At 42.3% G+C, this 11,310-nt stretch overlaps 1 non-coding gene across 1 annotated transcript; it reads right to left on the minus strand.

The window, feature by feature from the left end:
* Positions 1-9,103: 9,103 nt before the first annotated feature.
* On the minus strand, positions 9,104-9,210 carry LOC125099441 (U6 spliceosomal RNA). Its single transcript, XR_007127170.1, has one exon. It is a non-coding gene; the product is annotated as a U6 spliceosomal RNA (small nuclear RNA).
* Between the last annotated feature and the right edge of the window lie 2,100 nt (positions 9,211-11,310).

Raw genomic sequence — 11,310 nt, forward strand, 5'->3', positions numbered from 1 at the left:
AAGCGGAAGTGACCCTTCGGTGGCCACACCTTCTTCCTGCCAGCGGCTTCCAGCAGCCATGTTGATGAAGTCACTGCTGTCCGTAAGCATCCTCCTGGTTGGTGGCAAACACCCAGAGAGCTGGAATTGTCTGACGTCGCAGCGCTTCGTCGCATCGCAGCAGTAGAGTCTGGGCTACATCAGAGTGTTCTGACGCACAAATTCGAGGAAGGGGAGGTTGGTTGGGAGGTAGGTATGGGGAGCTACTTCAAGACACTTGAGGGGGCAGAAATTCTCGTGTCCTTTTTTGGATCTTTATTAAAAAAGCCCCACATAAAGTCAACAGTGAATGAGGATCTCTTATATCAGAGGAGCTTTGTGTGGACCCATTTTATAAATAAAGCTTGTGGCGTATTTACCTGGCCACAGAGCAAGTGAAGTTAGATCTGAGTCTTCAAGCTCAGATTTAAAAAGGAATCATATAGGGACAGTCCCTTAAGTAAGCATCTACCTTCAGCGCAGATCATGAGGTCCTGGGATCAAGTCCTGCATTGGGCTTCTTGCTCAGCAGGGAGCCTGCTTACCCTTGTGCCTGCTGCTCCTCGTGCTTGTTCTCTCTCTGATAAACAAAAATCTTAAAAAAAAAAAAAAGAAAAAGTCATATAGATGTGCATGCCCTGGGGTATATGATATCACAGATGAATCACTCACTCTATGGGACCCTGGACAGATGTCTGAAGGTTTCCTTATTGTCAAATGCTCTTGCCGCCCCCCCACCCCTTTAAGCAGCAGAAAAATTCCATTGACTATGGATGTGAAACTAAATTCCAGGTGTTCCCTTTCCAGCATGCTGTGCAGCTTCCTCTGTGTGTTGCAATCTCATTGGCCACCTGTGTGTGGCCAGGCTCAACCACATGGTCTTTGCTCTATAAAAGTTAGTCTGTGAGGCAGGGAGGGGTCGCCCTCTCTGTAAGGGGTGGCCCCGACCAGTCTCTTTGCCGGTGGGTTTGATTCTTGATACTTGGCACGAAATAAAGCTTTGCTTGACCTTTGCTTTGTATCTGTCTTGCTCCTTTGACCATGGATCCATTATTGGGGGACCCAACAGTGGCTTACTGGGATTCCTCAGAAACTACAAGAATACCTTCTTATTTGTAGCTGCCAGAGCCTTCATCGTCTGAACTTTAAATCAGTCAATCAGCTTAACTGGCTATGTCCCTGTTTAGAAGCAACTTCCTGGCTTGCTGGTTTTTGGTCTCACTCCTTTTTAGGTCACAGAATAAGGCTCTTATATGGTCAGTACCAGTTCCAGAGATTAGCTAGGTCTAAATGAAGAAAAGTGAAAGGGTCTAGAATCATCCAGCCTGTGAGTGGAATGGCTCTCAAACCACCAACATTTGATGATGCAATATTCAAAAGAAGGTGACTAGCATGTCTTTTCTTATGAGGTGAAAACAATATGTAAATTAAACTGAAACATGGGGAATCAGGAAGTTTCTTTCTTCTCTTTTTAAAGCAGTCTGGTATTATCCGGGGGGAAAATTTTTTTTTAAGAGAGGGAGGAGTGGGAGACGGAGAGGGGGAGAATCTTAAGCAGGTTTCATGCCCAGGATGGAGTGAGACATGGGACTTGATCTCACTACATGGAGATCATGACCCAAACCAAAATCAAGAGTCAGATGCTCAACCAACTAAACCACCCAGGTTCCCCTCTGGAAAGTCTTTTGTAAATTGTGCCTCATTTGCTATGGTTGGCTGTTACTTTAAGTTTAATTAATGTCTAGCTCCCACCAAAGTTAAAGGTTTGTTGTTGTTGTTGTTTTTAAAATTTTATTTATTCATTTGAGAGAGATACAGAGAGCAAGCACAAGCAGGGGGAGGAGCAGAGGGAGAGGGAGAAGCAGACTCCCCACTTAGCTGGCAGCCCAACATGGGGCTCGAATCCAGGACCTGGAGATCATGACCTGAGCCGAAGCAGACACTTAGTGGGCTGAGCCACCCACGTGCCTTAAAGTTAAAGCTTTTTTTTTTTTTTAAAGATTTTATTTATTTATTTGTCATAGAGAGAGAAGCGAGAGTGAGCACAGGCAGACAGAGTGTCAGGCAGAGGCAGAGGGAGAAGCAGGCTCCCTGCCAAGCAAGGAGCCCGATGTGGGACTCGATCCCAGGACTCTGGGATCATGACCTGAGCCGAAGGCAGCTGCTTAACCAACTGAGCCACCCAGGCGTCCCAAAGTTAAAGCTTTTAAGTCAGCAATCCCCAGACTGGTTCTGAAACTTGTCAGGATATCCTTGGGTATAGGGGATGTCCTGAAAGTCTCAGAAAATAAATAAAACTATACTAAGTTGGAAAATAATAACCATCATGACAATCACTTCAGAAACATTTTCACTATTCTTTTTAGGAGAAATGGAATTTGAACCTTCAAAAGAGTTAAGAATCATTTCCTGACCTTTTCAGGGCCTAGCCCCAGGGCGTATAACAGAAAGATGAGAAAGAAAGAGCTTTCAGCTTGTCCGTGGCTACACTCCTCTATGAGTCTTCCCTGAGGACTTTCGCAATATTTTGTCTTCTAGAATTCATTTCTACAGTATCTCTCTTACAGCCATGTGTGGCACTGTCCAAAGACTGTCTTTCCACCAAACTAAAAGTCTCACGAAGGTGGTAACTGAGATTGTCTTTCACCAGTGTCCATTGATGCACAGAAGTTTTTTGGTTTGTTTTTTTTTTAAAGATATTTATTTACTTGACAGACAGAGATCACTAGTAAGCAGAGGCAGGCAGAGAGGGAGGGAGAAGCAGGCTCCCTGCTGAGCAGAGCCCAATGAAGGGCTTGATCCCAGGACCCTGAGATCACAAGCTGAGTCGAAGGCAGAGGCTCAACCCACTGAACCACCCAGGCGCCCCCATGCACAGAAGTTTTAAATTTTGATTTAGCCTATTTATCAATTTCATCTTTTCTTGCCCATACTTTTGAGATCATAGACAGGAAATTATTCCCAAATACAATGTTATGAAGCTTTCACCTGGTTTTCTTCTAAGAGTTTTACAGTTTTAATTCTTTTATTTTATTTTATTTTATTTTTATTTATTTGTCAGAGAGAGCACAAGCAGGGGGGGGCAGCAGGCAAAGGGAGAGGGAGATGCACCCCACTGAGCAGGGAGCCCGATGTGGGGCTTGATCCCAGACCCCTAGATCATGACCTGAGCTGAAGGCAGACACTTAACCCAATAAGCCACCTAGGTGCCCCAATGCACAGAAGTTTTAATTTTGATTTAGTCCTATTTATCAATTTCATCTTTTCTTGCCCATACTTTTGAGATCATAGCCAGGAAATTATCCCCAAATACAGTGTTACGAAGCTTTCACCTGGTTTTCTTCTAAGAGTTTTATAGTTTTATTTCTTTTTTTAAAAAAAGATTTATTTATTGATTTGAGAGAGAGCATGAGAGAGCAGGGGGAGGGGCAGAGGGAGAGGAAGAGAGAGAATCTCAAGCAGACTCCTCCTGACTGTGGAGCCTGACACAAGGCTCCATCCCAAGACCCTGAGATTGTGACGGGAGCTGAAATCAAGAATCAGGTGCTTAACTGACTGAGCCACCCAAGTACCCCTAGTTTTAACTCTTATATTTAGAGTTCTTATCCATTTTTTGAGATTTTATTTATTTATTTTTAAAAGATTTTTATTTATTTATTTGACACACGGAGATCACAAGTAGGCAGAGAGATAGGCAGAGAGAAAGCAGGGAAGCAGGCTCTTCGCTGAGCAGAGATGCGGGGCTTGATCCGAGGACCCTGGGATCATGACCCGAGCCGAAGGCAGAGGCTTTAACCCACTGAGCCACCCAGGCGCCCCGAGATTTTATTTTTAAGTAATCTCTACACCTAATGTAGGGCTTAAACTCACAACCCCAAGATTGAGAGTCATATGCTCAACCAACTGAGCCAGGCTGGTGCTCCTTGGATCTCTTGCTCATTTTGAGTTAAATTTTGTATATGGTATAATGTAAGAGTCCAGCTTCATTCTTCTGCGTGTGGAGATCCAGTTTCCTCAACATTATTTGTTGGAAAGACTATCTTTTCCTCAGTGAATGGCCTTGGTATTTCATGGAATTCATCGAATATATGTGTGAGGGTTTATTACTGGGTTCTCTGCTGTATCCCATTAGTCTATATATCTGTCTTGATGACAGTACCACACTGTTTGGTTTACTGTAGATTTGTAGCAAGATTTGAAATCAGGAAATATAAGACCCCCCAACTTTATTCCTTTTTAAGTGTTTTGATAAAAGTATCTTTTAGAAACTTTTTCATGGTGGCATTTTTTTCCCTTTCATCTAGAAATCTAGGTTAATAGTTCCTTTCTTTCTTTTTAAAGATTTTACTTATTTATTTGACAGAGAGAGAGATAGTGAGAGAGGGAACACAAGCTGGGGGAGAGGGAGTGGGAGAAGCAGGCTTCCCCCTTAGCAGGGAGCCCAATGTGGGGCTGGATTCCAGGACCCTGGGATTGTGACCTGGGCTGAAGGCAGGCACTTAACAACTGAGCCACCCAAGCGCCCCAACAGTTGTTTTCTTTTGGAACTTTAAAGATGTTATTTCATTGTCACTGACCTCTGCTGTTTTTGTTAGAAGTCACCTGTGTGTCATACTGTTGTTTCTTCGAAGATAATGTGGTTTGTTTGGTTTTTTTTTTTTTTTTACTTATTTTAAGATGTTCAGCAATGTCTTTGATGTTCATTAGTGTTAGGAGGATATACCTTGGCATGATTTTATTTGTATCTATCTTACTCGGGTTTGGTGAGGTTCTTGAATCCATGGTTTGGTATCTTTCATTAATTCTCAAAAATTCTCAGCCATTATCTCTTTGAATATTGCTTTTGCTCAACAATATTTTTCTCTCCTTGGACTCCAGATATGCTATTTATTTGAGCATGTTCTCATGCTTCAGAATTTTTGTTTTCCATTCTTTTTGATCTCTGCCCTTGAGCTGGACTATTTTCTATTGACCTGTCTTCCAATTCACTGATCCTATGCTCTACTGTGTCCAGTTGCTGTTACCTTCTTATATTGGATTCTTCATTTCAGATTTTGTATATTCTTTCAGTTCTAAAATGTCCATCTGACTTTTATCAATTCCAATTCTCTGTTTAAATTCTCTGTATTTTCTTCTAGATCTCCATTATTTTCACTGTTTTCCTTAACATGTTAGTCATAGTTACTCTTACATTCTTGTATGATGACTCTAATATCTGGACCATTTGTGAGTTTTCTTCTGTCAATCTTTTTCTTTTCGTTTTGGTCATGTTTCTTCTTTCTGTGCAAATAGAATAATTTTTTATTGTCTTCTAGAATTGATGAATAATTCTAGAGCCTCCATATCATGTTCTTTTCCACCAGAAAAGAACATGTTCTCCCTTTTTCCTTTCAGGCAGTTAGAGTGAGGTGCTGATCACCACAATCCAGTCAGGAATTAGGCTTTATGAGGTTTGGGTTGCTGTTTCAGTCTGTATGCTCCTATTTTTCAGGCATGTTCCTCACAATCTTCTGATTGAACACTAGGCAGGTATTCATCTCCTTAGCACTGAAATACTGAAGAAGATTAAGCTAGATCTCCAGGTTCCTGCTCCATGCAGCTCAGAATCTGGCAGATATCTTGAGGAGGAGTCCAGTTGAGGTTCTTGTCCTTCCTCTGCCTGCGCAGGTCTTTGTTTCCTAACCAATAATGCCAGACTGGGAGATTTAGTAGGCCATTTAGAAGCTTGTAGTCTGGCTCTCCAGCCTCCTGTACATTCCTAGAGTTTAGCAAATGTTCCATGAATAAACTGGCCACCTAAGTTGTCAGCTTGTCACTCCAGCTTTGAATGACTACTAAAAACTGATGAGTTCTCTTTCCCAAGTGGAGACATTCTGCCTGGGTTAAGCTTCAGCCTCAGCCTGTGCTCAGCTTAACTCAGAAAGATTCTTCCATCGCTGGAATTTTACTTCACCTATACCTCATTCCTTCCACAGCCCTTTGGTACTTTTTAAAAAAATAAGGTTTTTGTAATTTATCTAGATTGTTTTTGCAGTAGAAGGACTGACCTGCCAAGTCCTTCAGCTTACCAGGTGCATTCATATAGATGCTGTAATAGATAACCACAAACTTAGTAGCTTAAAACAACAGGAATTTAGGGGCGCCTGGGTGGCTCAGTGGGTTAAAGCCTCTGCCTTCGGCTCAGGTCATGATCCCAGGGTCCTGGGATCAAGCCCCGCATCGGGCTCTCTGCTCAGTGGGGAGCCTGCTTCCTCCTCTCTCTGCCTGCTTCTCTGCCTACTTGTGATCTCCATCTGTCAAATAAATTTAAAAAAAAAAAATCTTAAAAAAAAAAAGACAAAACAAAACAAAACAGGAATTTATCCTTGCACAGTTCTACAAGCCAGAAGTCTGAAGTTGAGGCATCAGCAAGACCCCACACACACACACATACACACACAAACACGGAGGTTTCCTTGGTTTGTGGGTACAACACTTTCTTTTTTTTTTTTTAAGAGTTTATTTATTTATTTGACAGAGATCACAAGTAGGCAGAGAGGCAGGCAGAGAGAGAGAGAGGCGGAGGCAGGCTCCCCGCTGAGCAAAGAGCCCGATGCAGGGCTCGATCCCAGGACCTTGGGATCATGACCTGAGCCGAAGGCAGAGGCTTTAACCGACTGAGCCACCCAGGCGCCCCTGGTACATCACTTTCTGTCTCTGTCTTCACATCACCTTCTCCTCTGGGTCAAATATGCCTCTGTCTTTCTCTTACAAGGACAGTTATGATTGCATTGAGTACCCACCCAGATGATCCAATATAATCTCTTCATTTAAAGACCCTTCATTTTTTTTAAATTTTTTATTTTTTTATAAACATATAATGTTTTTATCCCCAGGGGTACAGGTCTGTGAATTGCCAGGTTTACACACTTCACAGCACTCACCATAGCACATCCCCTCCCCAATGTCCATAACCCCACCACCTTCTCCCGACCCCCTTCCCCACAGCAACCCTCAGTTTGTTTTGTGAGATTAAGAGTCTCTTATGGTTTAGTCTCCCTCCTGTTCCCATTTTGTTTCATTTATTCCTTTCCTACCCCCTAAGTCCCCCACATTGCCTCTCCACTTCCTCATATCAGGGAGATCATGATAATTGTCTTTCTCTGATTAACTTATTGCACTCAGCATAATACCCTCTAGTTCCATCCACGTCGTTGCAAATGGCAAGATTTCATTTCTTTTGATGGCTGCATAGTATTCCATTGTATATATATATACCACCTCTTCTTTACCCATTCATCTGTTGAAGGGCATATAGGTTCTTTCCATAGTTTGGCTATCGTGGACATTGCTGCTATAAACATTAGAGTGCACATGCCCCTTCAGATCAGTATTTTTGTATCTTTAGGGTAAATACCCAGTAGTGCAATTGCTGGGTCGTAGGGTAGCTCTATTTTCAACTTTTTGAGGAACCTTCATGCAGTTTTCCAATGGTTGCACCAGCTTGCATTCCCACCAGTAGTGTAGGAGGGTTCCCCTTTCTCCGCATCCTCACCAGCATCTGTCATTTCCTGACTTGTTAATTTTAGCCATTCTGACTGGTGTGAGGTGGTATCTCATTGTGGTTTTTATTTGTATTTCCCTGTTGCGGAGTGATGTGGAGCATTTTTTCATGTGTCTGTTGGCCATCTGGATGTCTTCTTTGCAGAAATGTCTGTTCATGTCCTCTGCCCATTTCTTTTTTTTTTTTTTTTTTTAAAGATTTTATTTATTTATTTGACAGAGAGAGATCACAAGTAGACAGAGAGGCAGGCAGAGAGAGAGAGGGAAGCAGGCTTCTTGCTGAGCAGAGAGCCCGATGCGGGACTCGATCCCAGGACTCTGAGATCATGACCTGAGCCGAAGACAGCGGCTTAACCCACTGAGCCACCCAGGCGCCCCCTCTGCCCATTTCTTGATTGGATTATTTGTTCTTTGGGTGTTGAATTTGCTAAGCTCTTTAATAGATTTTGGATACTAGCCCTTTATGTGATATGTCATTTGCAAATATCTTCTCCCATTCTGTCAGTTGTCTTTTGGTTTTGTTAACTGTTTCCTTTGCTGTACAAAAACTTTTGATCTTGATGAAATCCCAATAGTTCATGTTTGCCCTTGCTTCCCTTGCCTTTGGCAATGTTCCTAGGAAGAAGTTGCTGTTGCTGAGATCAAAGAGGTTGCTGCCTGTGTTCTCCTTAAGGATTTTGATGGATTCCTTTCTCACATTGAGGTCCTTCATCCATTTTGAGTCTATTTTCGTGTGTGGTGTAAGGAAATGGTCCAATTTCATTTTTCTGCATGTGGCTGTCCAATTTTCCCAACACCATTTATTGAAGAGGCTGTCTTTTTTCCATTGGACATTCTTTCTTGCTTTGTCGAAGATTAGTTGACCATAGAGTTGAGGGTCTATTTCTGGGTTCTCTAGTCTGTTTCATTGATCTATGTGTCTGTTTTTGTCGTCTTGATGACGATAGCTTTGTAATAGAGCTTGAAGTCCGGAATTGTGATGCCACCAACTTTGGCTTTCTTTTTCAATATTCCTTTGGCTATTCGAGGTCTTTTCTGGTTCCATATAAATTTTAGGATTATTTATTCCATTTCTTTGAAAAAAATGGATGGGATTTTGATAGGGCTTGCATTAAATGATTGCTTTAGGTAGCATAGACATTTTCACAATATTTGTTCTTCCAATCCACATGGAACATTTTTCCATTTCTTTGTGTCTTCCTCAATTTCTTTCATGAGTACTTTATAGTTTTCTGAGTATAGATTCTTTGCCTCTTTGGTTAGGTTTATTCCTAGGTATCTTACGGTTTTGGATGCAATGGTAAATGGGATTGACTCCTTAATTTCTCTTTCTTCTGTCTTGTTGGTGAAAAGAGATGCAGCTGATTTCTGTGCATTGATTTTATATCCTGACACTTCACTGAATTCCTATACAAGTTCTAGCAGTTTTGGAGTGGATCTTTTGAGTTTTCCACATATAGTATCATATCATCTGCAAAGAGTGATAGTTTGACTTCTTTGCGGATTTGGATGCCTTTAATTTCTTTTTGTCGTCTGATTGCTGAAAAATATGGAATGCTTCATGAATTTGTGTGTAATCCTTGCGCAAAGGCCATGCTAATCTTCTCTGTATCGTTCCAATTTTAGTATATGTGCTGCCGAAGCGAGCACTTCATTTTAATTTTTTAAAGATTTTGTTTATTTATTTGTCAGAGAGAGAGAGAAAGCACAAGCATGGGAGGCAGCAAGCAGAGGGAGAAGCAGGCTCCCCACTGCAGAGGGAGCCTGATGCAGGGGTTGATCCCAGGACCCTGGGATCACGACCCAAGTCAAAGCCAGATACTTACCAACTGAGCCACCCAGACGTCCCTAATTCATTTAATGACATCTGCAAACACCCTTTTTCAAAATACAGTAACATTTACAAGTTGCAGGGATTAGGGTGTAAATCTATCACCACTCATTATCAACCAGCCACATATGGAATCAGAAGTTCATCTAGTTTTTTTACTTTTATCATTGAAAAATAAAATATGGAAGATCATCAAAGCAAATATATGACTTGATGAATTACTATAAGGCAAACACCCTTGGGATGCCTGGGTGGCTCAGTCAGTAGTTAAGTGTCTGCCTTCAGCTCAGGTCATGATCTGAGGGTCCTGGGATCAAGTCCCACATTGGGCTCCCTGCTCATGCTCAGCGGGGAGTCTGCTTCTCCCTCTGCCTGCTGTTCCCCCTGCTTATGATCTCTCACTCTCTCTCTCTCTCTCTCTGACACTGTAATAAATAAAATCTTAAAAAAAAAAAAAAAAAGGCAAATGCCCTTGAAACTACCATCTAGATCAAGAAATGAAACCCTTGGGGTGAGGGGCGCCTGGGTGGCTCAGTGGGTTAAGCCGCTGCCTTCGGCTCAGGTCATGATCTCAGGGTCCTGGGATCGAGCCCCGCATCGGGCTCTCTGCTCAGCGGCAAGCCTGCTTCCTCCTCTCTCTCTGCCTGCCTCTCTGCCTGCTTGTGATCTCTCTCTGTCAAATAAATAAATAAAATCTTAAAAAAAAAAAAAGATAAAAAAAAAAAAAAAGAAACCCTTGGGGTGATTGGGTGGCTCAGTAGGTTAATCTCTGGCTTGAGCTCAGGTCATGATCTCAGGGTCCTGGGATGGGCCCCGCATCAGGCTCTCTGCTCAGCAGGGAGTCTGCTTCCCCCTCTCTCTGCCTGACTCTCTGCCTACTTGTGATCTCTCTCCCTCTCAAATAAATAAATAAAATCTTTAAAATTAAAAAAAAAAAAAAGACTGAGCCACCCAGGCATCCCTCTGTAATTACTTTTTTTTTAAAGATTTTTTTATCTATTTATTTGACAGAGATAAATATTTGACAGAGGTCATGACCTGAGCCAAAATCAAGAGTTAAACACTTAAACTGACCAAGCCACCCAGGCACTCCTGAACTCATGGATCTAAACATTATTCATTCTGATGCTCAAATTTTTTCAGATTTGGCCAGTTAGAATCCTTTCAAGCCAGCTCCTGGGTCCTTTTAACATTTCTCCATCATTGGGCACCTGGGTGGCTCTGTTAGTTAAGCATCTACCTTCTGCTCAGGTCATGATCTTGGGGTCCTGGGATCAAGTCCCATATTGGGTTCCTTGCTCATCAGGGAGCCTGCTTTTCCCTCTCCCTCTGCTGCTCCCCCTGCTTATGTTCTCTCTTTGTCAAATAGATGAATAAATAAATAAGTAAAATCTTTAAAAAACAAAAAAAGATTTTAAATTTTATTTTAGAGAGTGAGAGCACACAAGCCTGAAGAGGAGCAAAGGGAGAAGGAGGAGCAAGAGTCCTCAAGCAGACTCCACGCTGAGCAAGGAGCCTGACTCAGGGATTAATCCCAGGACCCTGAGATTATGACCTGGGCAGAAATCAAGAGCCAGTGCTTAACCAATGGAGCCACCCAGGTGCCCTCAAAGTGATGTAGTTTTGAGTACCATTGGGCTCCAGAGCCCACAGCCAAGGAAAAATTCTTGAGATGTCTTTGGCGCAAAAAGGTGATTTTATTTAAAGCACAGGGACAGGACCCATGGCAGAAAAGGCTGCATTACAAATGTGAGGGGTGACTGACTGTATACCTGGGAGTTGGAGGAGGTAAGGAGAAAGGAACGTTTCTAAAAGGGCTTTCTGTCTCAAGTATTTGTCAATGGGCAGCAGGTCATAAATTTAATGTTAGGGCTCCAAGAAATTGAGTTATGGATCTCTGAAAGTTAGGCTATTGGTAA

This window comes from Lutra lutra, chromosome 4 (assembly GCF_902655055.1).
Source record: "Lutra lutra chromosome 4, mLutLut1.2, whole genome shotgun sequence".
Taxonomy (NCBI): domain Eukaryota; kingdom Metazoa; phylum Chordata; class Mammalia; order Carnivora; family Mustelidae; genus Lutra; species Lutra lutra.